Consider the following 16,589-nt stretch of genomic DNA (forward strand, 5'->3'; position numbering starts at 1 on the left):
CAAAACTTGCACTGAGAGCTCTAATGTTATTTTTAACGTCCCTAAGCTCCTTTTGCTTGTGACACCCAGGTAAGCCATTATCCCAAATGATGTTAGAAGTTGATTTGCTGCAAGTTTGGCCTCCAAAACATAAGGCGTTCTTGCTCTCTGGTCTCCTGTGGGTCAGAAAGCAAATGTCCCTTTGCAACACCCCTTATGTCTAATTTCTATCAGGTGGGTGAGGCTGTTTTCCTCCTCAGTTTCCCTGCTTCTGTCCTGCTGCTCTTTGAACAATATAAAAGTGTGTCAAATGTACTATCTCTACCAATTCAGTTGTTAATATAAAAATCATATACACTTTTGTCAAGAGTTTTCTCATCTTTTTTCCTATTATTTTGTATCTATATTCCTAGAATTTGAAGAATCCATTTTTATATAATTGGGAGTGTTTAAGAAGTCTTGGAGCAATTTTTTTTGAGTTATACTTTATTTGGGGCTTTGGGGCATCATAACCAGGATCTACGAGGAGCGTGACAATGGCACTAGGTACAGCCTGCTTAGATCACAATGGAAGTCCCCAGAGAAAGAAGAAATATGTTAACATAAAATTTTTCCAATGAACTGGGAATTGTATGTGTGTTCCTGGGTGTGGTGGTAATAGGAGCAATAAGAGCAAAAGCAATGGATACTGAGTCTAGTGGGGATTTGAGTCCCACTATTTATTTATTTGGCATGTTACGGTTTGTGAGTTTGCATTTGTCTTGTCTCTTGATGCCTATTATCCAGCAATATTTTACAGACAAGGAGAGCAAAGCTCAGAGAAGTTAAGTGATCATCACCACTGTGAACATGTTCAATCCTACTCCACAGCTCCAAGCTCTCCTGCTACTGCCTCTATAGTTTGCCTAACTCCCTAATATTCACACATATTCTCGAAGGATGCAGAAACATTCTCCTGAAGTTGGTAGTGAAGGATGGGTCAGACAGATATAGAGTGCAATGGAGAAGGAACAACCTGTCCTAGATGGACTTTCTGACCCACAAGCCTGGATCCACTGCATACCAGTTCCTATACTGTCCTCCACATTCCATGATAGGCCCAGACATTGCATTATGATTCCTGTGTACCAGACTCCAGATTCTTTGAAAATAAAGACTATGCTTTATGCAAATCCAGATCTGTAATATCTAGCAAAATAATCAGAATATCATTGGTAATAATAAGCATTGATTGTTTTGAATGATAACAAATGGAATACACACATATAATACACAGACACATTATTTAAAATCCTAATTACGGGACACTGGTTGGCACCTTGAATTGTTTGTGCCCTATTTGCCAGAAAACTGATATAGTTTTACTTCTCTGCTCTACTCCAACCCAGGCCAGCAGAACCAAATGTAGGGCTAGTATCTAGTATCCATATCTATAAATAGAAGATAGATGATAGATACACATGTATGTATTATGTGTGTGTATATATAGGTGCATATCTAGATAGACTTTTTGTAATATATACAGAAGTCTATGACCTCAATATTTTTAAAAGCAATGTGGTTTGGCTCTTTCAAATAACCATGCTCTAGCTATTCCAGTTAATAAAATAACAGAATTTAGAATGCTTGATCATTGCTGAAACAATTGACTCTGAGTTAAAATAATCAAGACACCAGGATGTTAATTTTTCCAGCCTCTCTTGTGGCAGCACTAACAGAGGCACTGGAGTAGGCAAGCTACACCTCATGCATCCAGATGAGAACTGCTTAACCCTGGTGTCCACTAACTCAGTGTTCAAAATCTAGCGAGCATATTAATTCCATTTCTGGTTCCTGAAAAACTCTCCTTTCCCTCCCTTGCCAGATTTTTGAGCCCTGTGACAGCTTATTCCATGGCTTCCTGTCTGTGTCTCTTGCTACCCTGAGAATCCTTTGGATTGAAGCCACCTGCCAACCCCTTTGAACCTTTGATCTGAGCATTCTGGACTTTTTCTGTGAGCCTTGGGTCTGACCTACTTCTTGGCCTGATTCCAGCTATAGGTAAGTGGGTCTGAATTTACTGTCACAGTACATAGCTGGATCCACTCTAGTCACCTACAGTCAAATCAGGCACACCAAGTGCACCAGTGCTGAGCTCCAGTGGTGTCCATCCTTAACCCCATGCTGGTACTGCTGTGTTCTGGCACAGATTTGCACTTGACCAATACATCTTGACATATAAACTTCATGCTGTTGGACAAAACTTTGTGTCTTTTTGAATTATAATTCTGTTTAGCAATCCTATTTTTCACATTTCATTAGCAGAAATAAATTGCACAATGATGTTTTATTGTGATATTTATAAATTTGTCATTAATGTATTTTGATCAAAATTCATCTGTTACCCTTCCTTAACTGCTTTACTTCTTTTTCATCCTTTCTTTGGCAGCTTTTATGGGTGTTATTGTTCTTTTATATATATATATATATATATATATATATATATATGAATAAAAATATATACATATATATTTACATATAGTATACATAAATATACATACATATAGTATTGATACATATCACATATACATATACATATGTCTATGCATAGTTATATAGATAGGTAACATATATGTGTATACATATATATACATAGATATGTGTGTATATGTATATATGTGTGTGTGATATATAACATCAATACTATATATATATATGTAGTACTTCTATAATATTCTAACAGTCTGCACACTGTGTTCTCCTGTTCATTCACTTTCACTCTTTTATGATCATGTCATGTTATTATTATTATTACTATCTTGGTGTAGATTCTGTGAGTGAAAACATACACTATTTGTCTTTCTAAGCTTGGTTACTATTATTATCTTCAATTTCATTCATTTGCCTGTGAATGACTTAATTTCATTCTTTTCAATGGCTGAGTGATATTCCATTTTATATATGTGCTATATTTTTTTATTTAATCTTCAGTTAATAGGCACCTGGGCTGGCCCCATAGCTTGTCTGTTATAAATGGTGCTGCTATAAGCATGAAGGCAAACACTTCTCTTGTATGATCATTTTTCCTTCAGCTAGAGTAGCAACTTAGAATTCACCTCTTTATTCCTACCCCTCTGCTTGAGCATTATCAGCCCTGAGCTAAGCTTGAGGTCCCTGAACTTAGGAAACATACCACTCCCCAAAATAATTAGTGTTTCACATGTAGCTTTTTGCGAATGATTTAAAAAAAAAAACCCTAGAGCAGTGAATCTTAAAATGTGGTCCTGAGTCCAGCAGCAGATGCACTGCCTGAGAACTTGTTAGAAATGTAATTTCTCATGCCCTGCTTCAGACCCATTGAACCAGAAACTTTGGAGATGGGGCGCTGAAATAAATGCATTTACAACAAGCCTGCAGATTCTGAAGTCCCTTCAGGATGGTTGCCCTAGAAATGTCCCCTGTACCCTGCCCTTATCTGCCTACTCTTTCTGTCACCTCTTGAGATTCAGGTAGACAGACCTAACCTCCAGTTACTTTCTTTTTCAGAATCTCTCATTTGTTCTTGCATAGTTACCTAAATTACTGATCCTTCATGATATACCTCTGCCTGGAGAGACCCAACTTGTTTCTCACAACAGTACATGAGACACATTCTGCCAAGTCACAATGCTGCTATGTACCTGCATAAAGTCTTCTTGCAATGCAGAAGTTTACCTCCTGCAGAAACGTATGCCTTGTCATGCTCTGAGCAACAGCAGCTAGGACAATGGCATTGTAAGAAGTACAACAATACTTTTTGAAGCTTTGCTTATTATTACTTTAATCATCCCTATTTCCTCCCCAAAGAATCTTAAGCAATTGAGAACCAAGTTCAGGAATAAATCAGAGCATTTTCCTAGTAAAATCAATACACAGAGAATTTTGAAACCTGGTGTCCTTTTGAATATAAACTACCTCATCACACTAGTGGTAGATGCTTATTTGAAGCCAGTGAGAGGTACATAAAACCTAATAGCATCCCTAATGTAAACAGACAATATAACCACAGTCATTCTGCATTTATGATCGGACATCTCAAAAGCCCAGGCAAACTATGTTCTAGGGCCTGAAGGAAGTGATTGTCGATAACAGAGAAAACACAAAGCACTTTGGACATATATCAGGTTAACTCCAGACACTGGGGAAATGAGTATTTCAAAGCCAAAGTTAACAGTTAGTTTTGATAGGAAAACTACATCATAGGTCAATGTATGTCTTCATATGTTTATTTTTGCTCATATTTCTTCCAAGTATCCTTATTTTCCTTTGGTGAATCCAGTTCCAAATCAACTACACAGAATTGATGAATCTGTCATTTGATAAAACATTCATTTGAGAAATGACTGAAAGGGGAACTCTATTATACTGTTGATGGGAATGTAAACTTCTTCAACTACTCTGAAAAGCAGCACGGAGCTTCCTCAAAAGGCTAAACATAGAGCTTCCCTACAAACCAGCAATTCCACTCCTGAGCATAATTATCCAGGAGGCAATAAACAAGGACACACTAAAACTACCAGCACAGCTATGTTCAATGCAGCATTGTTTACCACAGCCAAGATATGGAATTAGCCCAGATACCCCTCTGTGGATGAATAAGTATATATATATATATATATATATATATATATATATATATATATATATATATAGAGAGAGAGAGAGAGAGAGAGAGAGAGAGAGAGAGAGAGAGAGAGAGAGAGAAAATCATAAGGAAATGGAAAGAATTGGGAAAATGTTATTAAGTGAAATAAGCCAGACCCAAATGAATATACACACATATATGTATATGTGTGTATATATATATATAAAGAGAGAGAGAGAGAGAGAGAGAGAGAGAGAGAGAGAGAGAGATTCATAAGGAAATAGAAAGAATTGGGAAAAAATGTTATTAAGTATAGTAAGCCAGACCCAGAGAAATGTAGGTTACATGTTTTTCTTCATTTGTGGTAGCTAGAATGTACCTATAAATCTGTGAGTAAACACATTAGATGGTAAAAATAATTAAAACATACACTGGCACATGATAAATTATACAGGCATTCACACAGAGTGAAACCAAAGGAAAATATTCTTAGGAGAGGATCACAAAGGCGCAATACTTATGTGCATCTGATCATATAAAATATTTATCAAAATGAACTCCAGAAAAAGGAAACGAGTTTTTTCTTTGTTACTGTTTTTGTTTTCTTTTCCTTTTGTCTTGTTTGTTCATTTATCTGTCTTGGGGATGGGAGGGGCTCAGAAATGGAGAAAGAAAGGGTGAACAACTGCAGCAGTGATACTCACTAGAAACTATGTTGAAAATGAACTATACAACTGGTGAGTGGAGATGGGAGAGGAAAACTGGGAGGGAGCTCAAAAAGAAATTTACTCCTTATCTGACTTATAACTCTAACCCCTCTGTACATTACCAATACAATGATGATAAAAAATACATTTAAAAAGGATAGACCTGAGAGTATTTACCTGGCCTGCATTTGGCCATATATCTGAGGGTAAAGGAAGAGAATCTGAAAGTCTTCAGTGAGGAATGGAGTTCAGGTGAGTAGATTCAGTGGTATAGGTGGCTTCTCACCCACATCTGGTAGTGTTTGGGAAATGGTAAGGATGACAGTAATCATACAACTTCTTGCCTCAATGGAATAACATCTACATCCCAAATATCTATATCACCACCGTAACTGGGTAGCAGAGGAACTAATTACATGTTTCCCTTCCTTAGCCACCAATCATCAAGGCAAAAAAATGAAAAGACAGAGAAAATCACCAGGAACCCAACACATCAGAATATTACAAAGCAATGAGATTCTATGGGAGGATACTAGTCAATTTGCAGAAATTAATCCTATATTTTCTCAAATACTGGTAAAAACTTAATGGAAATGGAGTCATCAATCAAATGATAGTCAACCTTAAGCAAAAAAGCCAAGCAAGAGCATGAGGTCTGAGTTGAAAACTCCAGTACTATATTACACACACACGCACACACACACACACACACACACACACACACACACACACACACACACACACACACACACACACACACACACACACACAACTTGAGTTACTTATAAGAACCCAGGTCTATGAAGTTATCAAAAAATCAGTCTTGCCTCTCTTTTCTTAAGCCACCCCTTTGCTCATAATCATCTGGAAATTTTACTCTTCTAAAATAAACTCCCTCATTCTTATACCTTAGATCATCCCACCTTCTCTCTCTTATTCACTAATTTTCTAGTCTACTCTCTAACTAGTACTTTGGCCATGTTTTGATATATACCATGTCCTTTAATATCTACTCTCTACTTCTCTGAGCATTCTTTATTTAGGAAGGCCAAATCAAAATTTCCCATTTCTTTTTATTATTATCTTTAAGTAGTTGTACAAAGGAGTTGCCTTAACAAAGCAGTTTATGAATATAAAATATCTTGATTAGTGTCACCCCCTTCAAAATTCTCATCCATCCTCCCTTACCTACCTCTTTCCTCACTCTTCTTTTTTATGTTTTTTTATTGTAAAATAAAAGGGGTTACAGTTACATGAGTAGGGTAATGAGTACATTTCTTATCGAGTATTGTTACCTCCTCCTTTGTTTTCCCCTACCATCCCTTCCTTCCCCACCTCCCCCTCCCAAGTTGTGAAGTTCATTTTCTACATAGTGTCTTGTACATCTAATTGTTACAATGGGTCATCCTATATCCTTGTTTCAGCATTTTGTTATTTCCCTTCCCCTCCCCTAATCAGAAAAATGTATATACAAGATGCAGGGCACTGACATCAAATACAGTGAAAACAGGGGTTATATAATGGGGGAAAAACATACAAGAGAAATAAAAAAACCCACAGTACATTTTAGATACATTATAAACAATAGCAAGAAAGAAAAAAAACAAGTTGTGTCCCTATCTTGGGGTTCATTTCACTCAACATCATCTTATATGGTCATATGTACATAGCTTTTGACCCTTTCTTCTTGTTCTCAACTTACACTAGTAGTTAAACACCTCAACCCCACAGTGATATTTTTCCATTCAAGTTCTTCCTTGGTCTCTTATTTCCTTCCTTCATTATTCACATAGTTTTATTTTAACCATTTATTACCTTATTTGATCACCATCTTTTCATGAACATATTTGATATATTGTGTTCATCTGCATTCCCATGCCCATTTATTCCCCATGCCCATTTATTTCCCCTCAGCCTCCTGCAGGGGCAAGCCCACTCTTGGGGCTGAAAAGTTGTAAGGGTTTCTGCATGACTGGATTACTAATGATCTGACATTGGTATCTTGATGTGATCTCCTCAAATCTCATTTTTGTGAAGATGTGAGAGCAAAGCATAAGGTCTTGGGAAACTATTTCTTAAATGAGCATATTCATTCATCCTTTGTCTCTTACTGTTTCTTGCCCCTCTGGGCCCACCCCTGTGGATGCAAAGTTTTTAGACCTTCACAAACAGTGGATGAGGGAAACTGTTTGTTGACTTTCTAAATGTGGTGTCCTGAGTTAAGATTGAAATCAACAGACCCATTTACATTTCTGAAAATAAATTTCCAGAAGCCTAGATGTGTTTTTTTTTCTTTGTCGGTCCTGGGACTTGAACCCTGGGCTTGGGAGCTGTCCCTGCACTCTTCAGCTCAAGACGAACGCTCTACCACTTGAGCCATAGTGCCACTTCTGGTTTTCTAGTGGTTTATTGGAGATAAGAGTCTCATGGACTTTCCTGCCCTGGGCTGGCTTTGAACTGTGATCCTCAGATCTCAGCCTCCTGAGTAGCTAGGATTACAGTCGTGAGCCACCAGCTCCCAGCTGTGATTTTTTGGAATAAAGTCATGTAACATGGCATCTCAGAACAATTATGTCACATCATTGGCAAAATCATCTTTTTCAATGAACTAGATGGATCAGAACTTGAAGTCACAGTGTTATATTTATGCGAGCTATAACTTTGTAGAAGTTGGTAACTTTGCAAAGACTATACACTTACTGGAAAATTGATGGCAACAACTCTTTCTTGGTAAATTATAGGTAGAGATTAGTTGAGTAAATATCTTGGATTATTGGAAATCATTAGTGGTATACAGTGAGTGCTTAGGAAATGTTAAAGCTCCAACAGCAATTATTATTATCATCAGCTGTGGGAGGTTATCTTGACTGTCAGCCTCACTGGAATGAGAAGTATGCAGGTTAGTAAAGCACGTCTCTGGGCAAGTGAATGAGAGCATTCTCAGAGAAATGTAACTAAGGGGGAAGACTCTCCCTGAATTTGGGTAGTGCCATCAAGTATGTGGGTTAGTTGGATAAAATACAAAAGAAGAAGGAAGAAACCCCCACATGCTTCTGTTTCCTGTCTATGATGAGGTCAACTGCTCTGTTTATCTACATCCTTTGTGCCATGATAGACTGAAACTATGAGCCAAAATAAATCCTCCCTCCCTAAATTGTTTCTTTCAGGAATTTGGTCAAAGGAACAGAGACAGACAGACAGACACACAGACAGACACACAGACAGACACACAGACAGATGGAGAGACAGAGACAGAGACTGAGAGAGAACTAATTACACATCAACCAACTTGCATTGTTTTCTTTCCATTAGGTATGCATTCTCATACATTATCTTTTTCTCAAGTGCTATCTGATTCTGTTGGAGAAATAGAATATATAACATAATTCCATTTCAGTTTGACCAATGTTTATCAAATCCCTCTTATGTGTCATATACAGGACTGGTTGAAGCTACACAATCATGATGCATATGCTGCTTCTCTCAAGGGGTTGGCTTGGCAGCAATACCAGGGAGCCATGTGCAAGTTGCAATGACAAATAGGAGAAATATGGATATTTACATTCTGTGAATATCAGAGTCTCTTTGTTTGCAAGTAATAACTTTGAAATCAAAGTTCAAACTGCCTCAATCACTAAAGGTTATGTATTGTTTTTAATATTAGCAAATTCAGACTAAGAACCTCAAGGCTTTCTTGAGTTTATGTAGATCCAGTCAAAAATATACTACCTACAGAGCTGTGTGCAGTGAATCTCTATAGTAGGATTCATGGCTGGTGGGTTAATGGTTTAATAGTGTTGTTTATGGCAATACCACCCTGAACGTGCCAGATCTTGTTTGATCTCAGAAGCTTAGGGTTGGTACTTGGATAGGATTCTGCCTGGCAATACTGGGCGCTGAAGTAACTGTAACACCTTCTGTCCATCACCTTCACAATAAATTTAAGAAAACAAAAACTGTCAAACAAAAACAGTGTCATCATGAAACTGTAGATTTTCCTATTTGTTTTCTGCATACAGTTTTCTCAAATTCCATTGTGCATCAGAGTCTCCTAGAGAGTTTGTTAAAACCAACCTGCTGGGCTCATACTTAAATTTCTGATTCAGCAGGTAAAGAGAGAGAGCTAGGAGTTTGCAGGTCTAACAAGTTCCAAGTTGATACTGTATTTTAAGTAAAATAGATTTAAACTAAATTATTAAAGGGCTAGTTTTCAAACCTCTGTAATATATGATATCTTTTATAAAATGAAATGAAATTAATGAAATACATAATTGAAATAACCAAAATCTATCCTCTATTTTTAATAGTGCCTTAAAACATACAGATATAAACTTAAGTGTAAACTCTTTATGCTTCTAGCTCACATACACTGGGACAAAACATATACTACATTCAAAGTTAATACATACAACATCGTGAAATTAATAAAATTTAAATTAGCATTAACTTTAATGTGGCAGATTGTATTTGTTTTTTGAAATTAAATGATTATTGTTGCATTTAAGAGAAAAAATACGACCTCTAAATCAATTCTATTTCTAATCTGTTTTTGAACTACTTGCACAAGCAATGACTATTTGTATAAGTGTATTCTACAAAATGGTATTAATAGCTTCCAGGCTATATTTCCAGCCTAACATTTAATCAAAACTCTGCCAGGGTACACTTTTCAAATGGTAGTTTTAATAATATGTTTCCTATTATCTCTGTGAAGCTACTTTGTTATGCATCCTAAGAAAATTATGACAGTGGGATCTGGATGAAGTGGTTCCTTAATGCAGTTATTGCTGAACTTGGGAACAGAGCCTCCATTAGAAGGTTCTCCATTTTCACATATTCATATACATACAGTGAATATTATGACTGTTGTAGGGTGGGAGAGATGGGGGAGGATGAAAGGGGCAACATTGATTAGGATGCATTCTGCTCAAAAACTGACATATTAAATAAAAGCCCCTTTGTACCACTATTTAAAGATAAATAGTGAATAAAAGTAGAAGATTCTCCAACCACTCAGCACAGTGCTCAGGTGGACCAGCTCACACTACTTTTTCAGCCATTCTGGGTCATTCCTACAACCCAGCACCAGTCCATGCCTCTGGCAAGTTTCCTTGTTCCCAGCAGGCTCCATGTCTCTGTGGCAGCCACACTACCTACAGTGAAATCAAAATCTCAGCTCTAGCTGCGTTTTCTCAGACTTAGCTCCTTTCTTGTTTACTTGCTCTCACTTCTAGAGGTCACAGCCTTTTTTCTCATTTGCTATTTCTGCAACCTTTAGAAGGCTCTGCTGCTCCTTCCAGATAAACATATCTGAGTAGCTAACATTTCCTTATTTGTTTTTCCCTCTTCAAATTATCTGTGTGATTTTTGTCTTCTGATTGGACCCTGACTAATAAAATAAAGGGCATTGACATTTTGAGATGCTTGGTCATAAAGCTGCATCAAGCTCTAAAAGGCAATGCTTCAAACTGCAGGGATTTGTGTGAATCCCCAGTGATATGGGATCACAGGACTGCAAGGACATTTTTCCTGACAAAATTGGAAATGAAGTAAAAGTTAACCAAATGAACATAGTGCTTTGTTGGTATTTGGTGATTTTTGTCAGGTGGATATTCCAAGCAAATGATGAGGCAGAGTCTGAAGGATAAGGAATGTAGAAGAAAGGAGAAAGAAGAGAAGGCAGAGAAAGGCTGCAGATACAACTTTGACACTTGACAAAGAAGAAAGAAAGAGAAGAGAATACTGAGAGAGCCTTAGAATGTCCATCAATGAGTTCTGGCCAAATACTTAACTATCCAGGCCCCTGCTGCTAAGCACCTACCCATGTCCTCTTATCCAATGCAAACGAAAGCTATCAGAAGCCTTACTATGGCCTAAAGACCACACACAAATGGACCATAGGAACCATCCTCTTGTCATCTCCTATTGCTCTTCCTCTGATTCACTCCTCTGAGCCATACTAGTTTCCTTATGGATCCTAGATCACCTAAGCACTCTTGTCTCAGAGCCTCTGTACTTGCTATTCTCTAGCCTATAATATTCTCTCATATTTTAGCACTGTTCAGTCATTTTCTTCAGTTCCTGGCTCATATGTCACCTTCCCAGTAAGGTTCTCCTGAGCAACCTTATTAAAAATAAACACCTCTCAACTAATTCATGGTCTGCTTACCCTGATACATTTGCCTATTCTTACTCTTTACCACATGGAATCCCATTCACAGGCATATGTGTTTTATATCAATAGATTCCCATTAAAATCTCCATGAAAACAAAAATGTCATTTCCCAGTACACACAAAGCAAATGGAATAGTTTCTGAAGTGTGATAGTTACTCAGTAAATACAGAATGATACATGAATAAGTTCATTGGTTCAGCTGGAAAGAAAGGCCTAGACCATATATCAGGCAAGTTCCCTGGTCCAAGACAAGGATTGTTCCAAGATTCATGGTCTAAGATAAGGATTATTACAAAAGTAAATCATGTTTAAGAGGGCAGACTGACATGATCAGTTTGCTCTGTTAAGGAGCTCATTTCTTCTTTGAGGAGAAATGTGGGATATAAGGAGATGACTATGAAATCCTGGTGAAAGATGATGTTGGCTTTGCTGAGGATTGTGACAGGACATAAAGAAATGTAGATGCACTTGAGAGATATTTAAGAGGTGAAATCAATTGTGAAATATTAGATATTGAAAGATGAGGAAGTAGGCTACGAGATAGGATCACAGAACTGAAGAACCATGTAGAATTTAAAATTGAGACATCAAGAAGGAAGATGGGTCTTAATGTCTGTAACTCAGAGGAGAAATCAGAACTGATGATATAAGTTTATAAGCTATCTGCATATAGAAAGTTATATATATCAATTTGATACAAACCAAATTGATTGGAAAAAGAGTAGTGAATAAAAGAATGACTACTAATCAACCCTGAAGTATTCCAATATTTAATATCTAAGCAAACGATTTTGATTCTTCCAAGAGAGTAAGTAGGGCCTATCACATAAGTAGAAAAAGAACTAAGATTAGCGTACAATAAAAATCAAGTGTTTCAAGAGTCAGAATACTCAATTCTACTGGAAGATTAAATAAAAGCTAGTTGTACTTATCAATGAAAAGCCTTTAGAGATTCTGGTGAGATATCTGATGGAGTAATGAAACTGAACATGACTTGCAGTGGAGTGATGAATAGAAAAAAGGTAGTTAACAAGCATGAACAATCCTGTCAGGAAGTTCAGGATGCTTGGATATAGACAAAAACTGGCAGAACACTCAATTTCCCACTATAAATAACTAGAAACACATCAAATGCCAGGTGCTAGTGACTCACACCTGTAATCCCAGCTACTCAGGAGGCTACAATCGCAGGATCACAGTTCAAAATCAGCTCAGGCAGGAAAATTTGTAAAACTCTTGTCTCCAATTAAACACCAAAAGAAAAACCAAAAGTAGGACTATCACTCAAGTGGTAAAGCACTGATCCTAAGCCAAAAAAGCTCAGTGACAGCTCCCAGGCCTTGAGTTCAAGCTCCAGAACCAGAAGGAAAAAACCAACAAGCACACACCAAAAAGACTATCAAGGTTCTGATAAAAGTAGATAAACTAGGTAAGGATTTCAAGACTTGAGGAATGATCAGGAAATATAAAAATGGAACAGATAGCTTTTCCGCTCGGCTGTTCCCCAGCACGGGAGGCAGCCATGGCGCCCAGCCAGAATGGCATGATCCTGAAGCCCCACTTCCACAAGGACTGGCAGCCGCGCGCGTGGCCACCTGATTTAACCAGACGGCCCCGAAGATCCACAGACGCAAGGCCTGGCAGGCCAAAGCAGGCCGCATTGCCCCGCGCCCTGCGTCCGGCCCCACCCCATCTGGCCCATCATCCGGTGCCCCACGGTGAAGGACCACACCAAGGTCCGAGCAGGCGGAATAAGTCCACCGAGTCCCTGCAGGCCAATGTGCAGCGGCTTGAAGGAGTACCGCTCCAAGCTTCTCCTCTTCCCCAAGAAGCCCTTGGCCCCCAAGAAGGGAAAGAGCTCTGCTGAAGAACTCAAATTGGCCACACAGCTGACAGGACTTGTGATGCCCATCCGGAACGTCTACAAGTCTACAAAAAGGAGAAGCCTAGAGCTATCCCAGAGGAGAAGAACTTCAAGGCTTTGCCAGTCTTTGAATGGCCCGTGCCAATGCCCGGCTCTTCAGTATCTGAGCTAAAAGAGCCAAGGAAGCTGCAGAATAAGATGTTGAGAAGAAAAAATAAAGCTATGTTTGAGTATGGTAATAAACCCTCAGGAAAACTACAAAACAAATGGAACAGATATATAGATAAGCAATAAGATTTTACATATTCAAATAGGAATCTTTAGAGAAGCTTAAAATTATTAGTCATTAGTCATTATTGAAATTCAAAACAAAGCAGGATTATACATTTATTAGAAAGCTAAAATTAAAAATATCAGCAATATTGGCTGGAAAGGTGGCTTAGTAGTAGAGTGCTTGCCTTGCATGCATGAGGCCCTGGGTTCGATTCTTTAGCACCACAGAAGCAGAAAAAGCCAGAAGTGTTGCTATGGTTCAAGTGGTAGAGCACTAGCCTTGAGCTGAAGAGATGAGGGACAGTTGCTAGGCCCAGAGTTCAGGCCCCAGGACTGACAAAAAAAAAAAAAAAAGAAAGAAATCTGCAATATCAAGTGAGGCAAGATCAATCCAACAGGACTTCGAGCATAGAAATGTAAAAACATTTTGACAGTTTCCTAGAGTTAAACGCATATTGACCCACATTACCCAGCAATCTCACTTCTTAGGCACTTACTGTAAGAAACAAACTTTTCTTCATTCAAAAACATATTCACACTACATACAGCAGTGTTATTCTGGTTTGTTGCCAGAAACCAGAAACAATCCAAATGCCTTCACAGATAAACAGGTAAACATCCACACAATGGGATACGAATGAGCTGATTTCCCCACATAATATGTACCCCAAAAGATAAGTTACCCCCAGAATAATTGATGGTGCTGGTCAATTCCTGGCCAACAGAACTCTAAACAGAGACCAAAATACAGTTGTTCTAATTCTATCCATTGAAACAACCATGCAAAATCCCTTGTAACAACAAATGCCCTTGTAGTTTTTCCATTTTTCATTTACCAGCTTGATTTTGTTGTCTTTTTCATTCAAGCAAACTATGTTACTACAAATTATTATTTTAATACACTTTAATTAGAGCCACTGAGTTCATATATAGAGATATAGAAAGAGATATGTAGAAAGATCATGAGAAAAAATGGAAACATGACAATATGACCAGAACAAACTGACATATAGATACATTATATATTATAATGTATATATGTATACATTATATATTATAATGTATATAGGCAATACTGGAGTTTGAACTCAGATCCTCATGCTTACTAGGCAGATTCTATTTCATTTGAGCCACATACTCAGCTCTTTTCTTCTTTATTGTTTAGATAAGATCTTATGTTTGTGGCTGAAATGAGAATTTTCCTACCTATGTCTCCTATGTAATTGAAATTACAGGTGTATGACCCCACACATAACTCACTTGTTGAAATGATATGTCACTAACATTTTGCCCTTGCTAGCCTCAAACCACAGCCTCTACCTCCCAAGCGCAGGATTGTAGGTGTGAGCTACTGTGCCTGACTTGTGAAACAGAACATTTCTTTACTTGTTAAAATAGAATAGCACAAGCTTAATCCTAATATAAAATAAGACTTGGTATGTAGATGAATAGTAATACAAATCTCACTCCTGGACTCCAGGCTCAAATCAGGGTATGTGGCCAGTCCCAACAGCTGAGATCACTTTGCACTGAACTTGACCTATCTCACTCTTTTCCAGCCTGAGATTTTGTAGCAGTCCAGATCTGTGTAACTTAGTGAGCTGCCTATTGGTTCTGGATTCCATAAGAGGGAACAAGACTACCTATCTGGAAGGATCCACCTTGGCATATTTCTTAAAGCAAGGAAACAATAGGTCATCTGCACACAAAAATGAAATCATTCTAAGAAATTCTGATAGAATGTGAGATGACTTAGGATACAAGAGAGAGAAGGCAAAAATCCTACTAAATCTTAGTGTAACCCCATATATAGAAATATACCACACAGAAAAAAAAAGAAAAGTGAACATTCAGACATGCTACCTCCTCAGCTTCAGTCAGAATATCAGCGACTTCAAAGTTCAGCCTTCTCATGCAGAGATATCAGTTAAATAATGAACTTTCAATAACAGCACAAAATGTCATCAGGTTAACAGACACTTGTGCCATTTTCTCTAGCACATGCTAAATAAATCCATTTGGTATTGATCTCTCCAGCTAAGTTTCAGCCTTAATGTAATTCTTGCCACCAAAGCAGAGTAAACAGATAGCTCCTGGAAGAACCTAAACATGTTATTTTTTCCTCATCAGATGAGTCCTATATGGATTACTCAGCAACCTGATCCATTGGGTGTTTCATTACAAAAGTACCAGCTTAGAGGCTTACCGTGACCAGCTGCAGCTGAGCTGCAGGAGCAGGATAACAATGACAATCTAGGAAACTATGGGAAAGAAAGGGTACATTGAATGTAGTCGTGGTTCTGGCAGAATTCAGCTTTGTGATCATTGCTGCTATGCAACAATAACAAGAAAAGGTCCCTCACCTCACGGATCTGACATTTGACATCAGAAGCATGGACAGGTGTCATTTTATTGGAAATATTACCTTGGAGACACTTATGGCCAACTAGCTGCAAATACTGGTCTGTGCCAGGGTGACTTCCTTATGGTCAGAGATTGAGAAAATACTAGTCCATGTATATGTCTGTCTCTAGGTTATCCCTGTACCAAAAATGCTCCTAGAGTCAGTGTGCACCTGCCCCTTTGACTTTAACACAGAGATCTCTTTCCTGGTCTCCTGATTAGAGCAATGAGTTCTAAATAGCTCCCAGAATTGGCAGTATCAGCATAAACTAGGGACTTAAGAGTTTAAAGGTCTTAGCTCACAGCCACTTCTTTCTGAATCCATAGTTTAATAAACCCTCCAGATAATTTGGATTCACCTCAGAGTCTGACAAGATTGCTTTGAGGGCCCTTTGTTTAGTCTTCTTCTAACAATGCTTCCCCAAGGAGTGAGAAGCTCAAGAAAGATCAGGACCTCTCTGCTCCAGACACACTTGAGGCTTAAACCCTGGAGTCCCAAAACTTCCTATTCATGTGACTTCAAGCTCTCTTGCCAAGCCCCTTTTCTCCAGAGCTGTCCATAAAACTAGTCTTGCCACAGATCT

General features: G+C 38.1%; 1 long non-coding RNA gene and 1 pseudogene across 1 annotated transcript in view; one reads left to right on the forward strand and one right to left on the reverse strand.

The window, feature by feature from the left end:
- The window catches only part of LOC138839274 (uncharacterized), a 43,609-nt gene that overhangs the window by 10,364 nt on the left and 16,656 nt on the right, over positions 1 to 16,589 (reverse strand). The window lies entirely within an intron of this gene.
- LOC138839091 (large ribosomal subunit protein eL13 pseudogene) lies at positions 12,981 to 13,547 on the forward strand (annotated as a pseudogene).

Source organism: Dipodomys merriami, unplaced genomic scaffold (assembly GCF_024711535.1).
Source record: "Dipodomys merriami isolate MVZ:Mamm:240054 unplaced genomic scaffold, mDipMer1.0.p SCAF_1, whole genome shotgun sequence".
NCBI lineage: Eukaryota > Metazoa > Chordata > Mammalia > Rodentia > Heteromyidae > Dipodomys > Dipodomys merriami.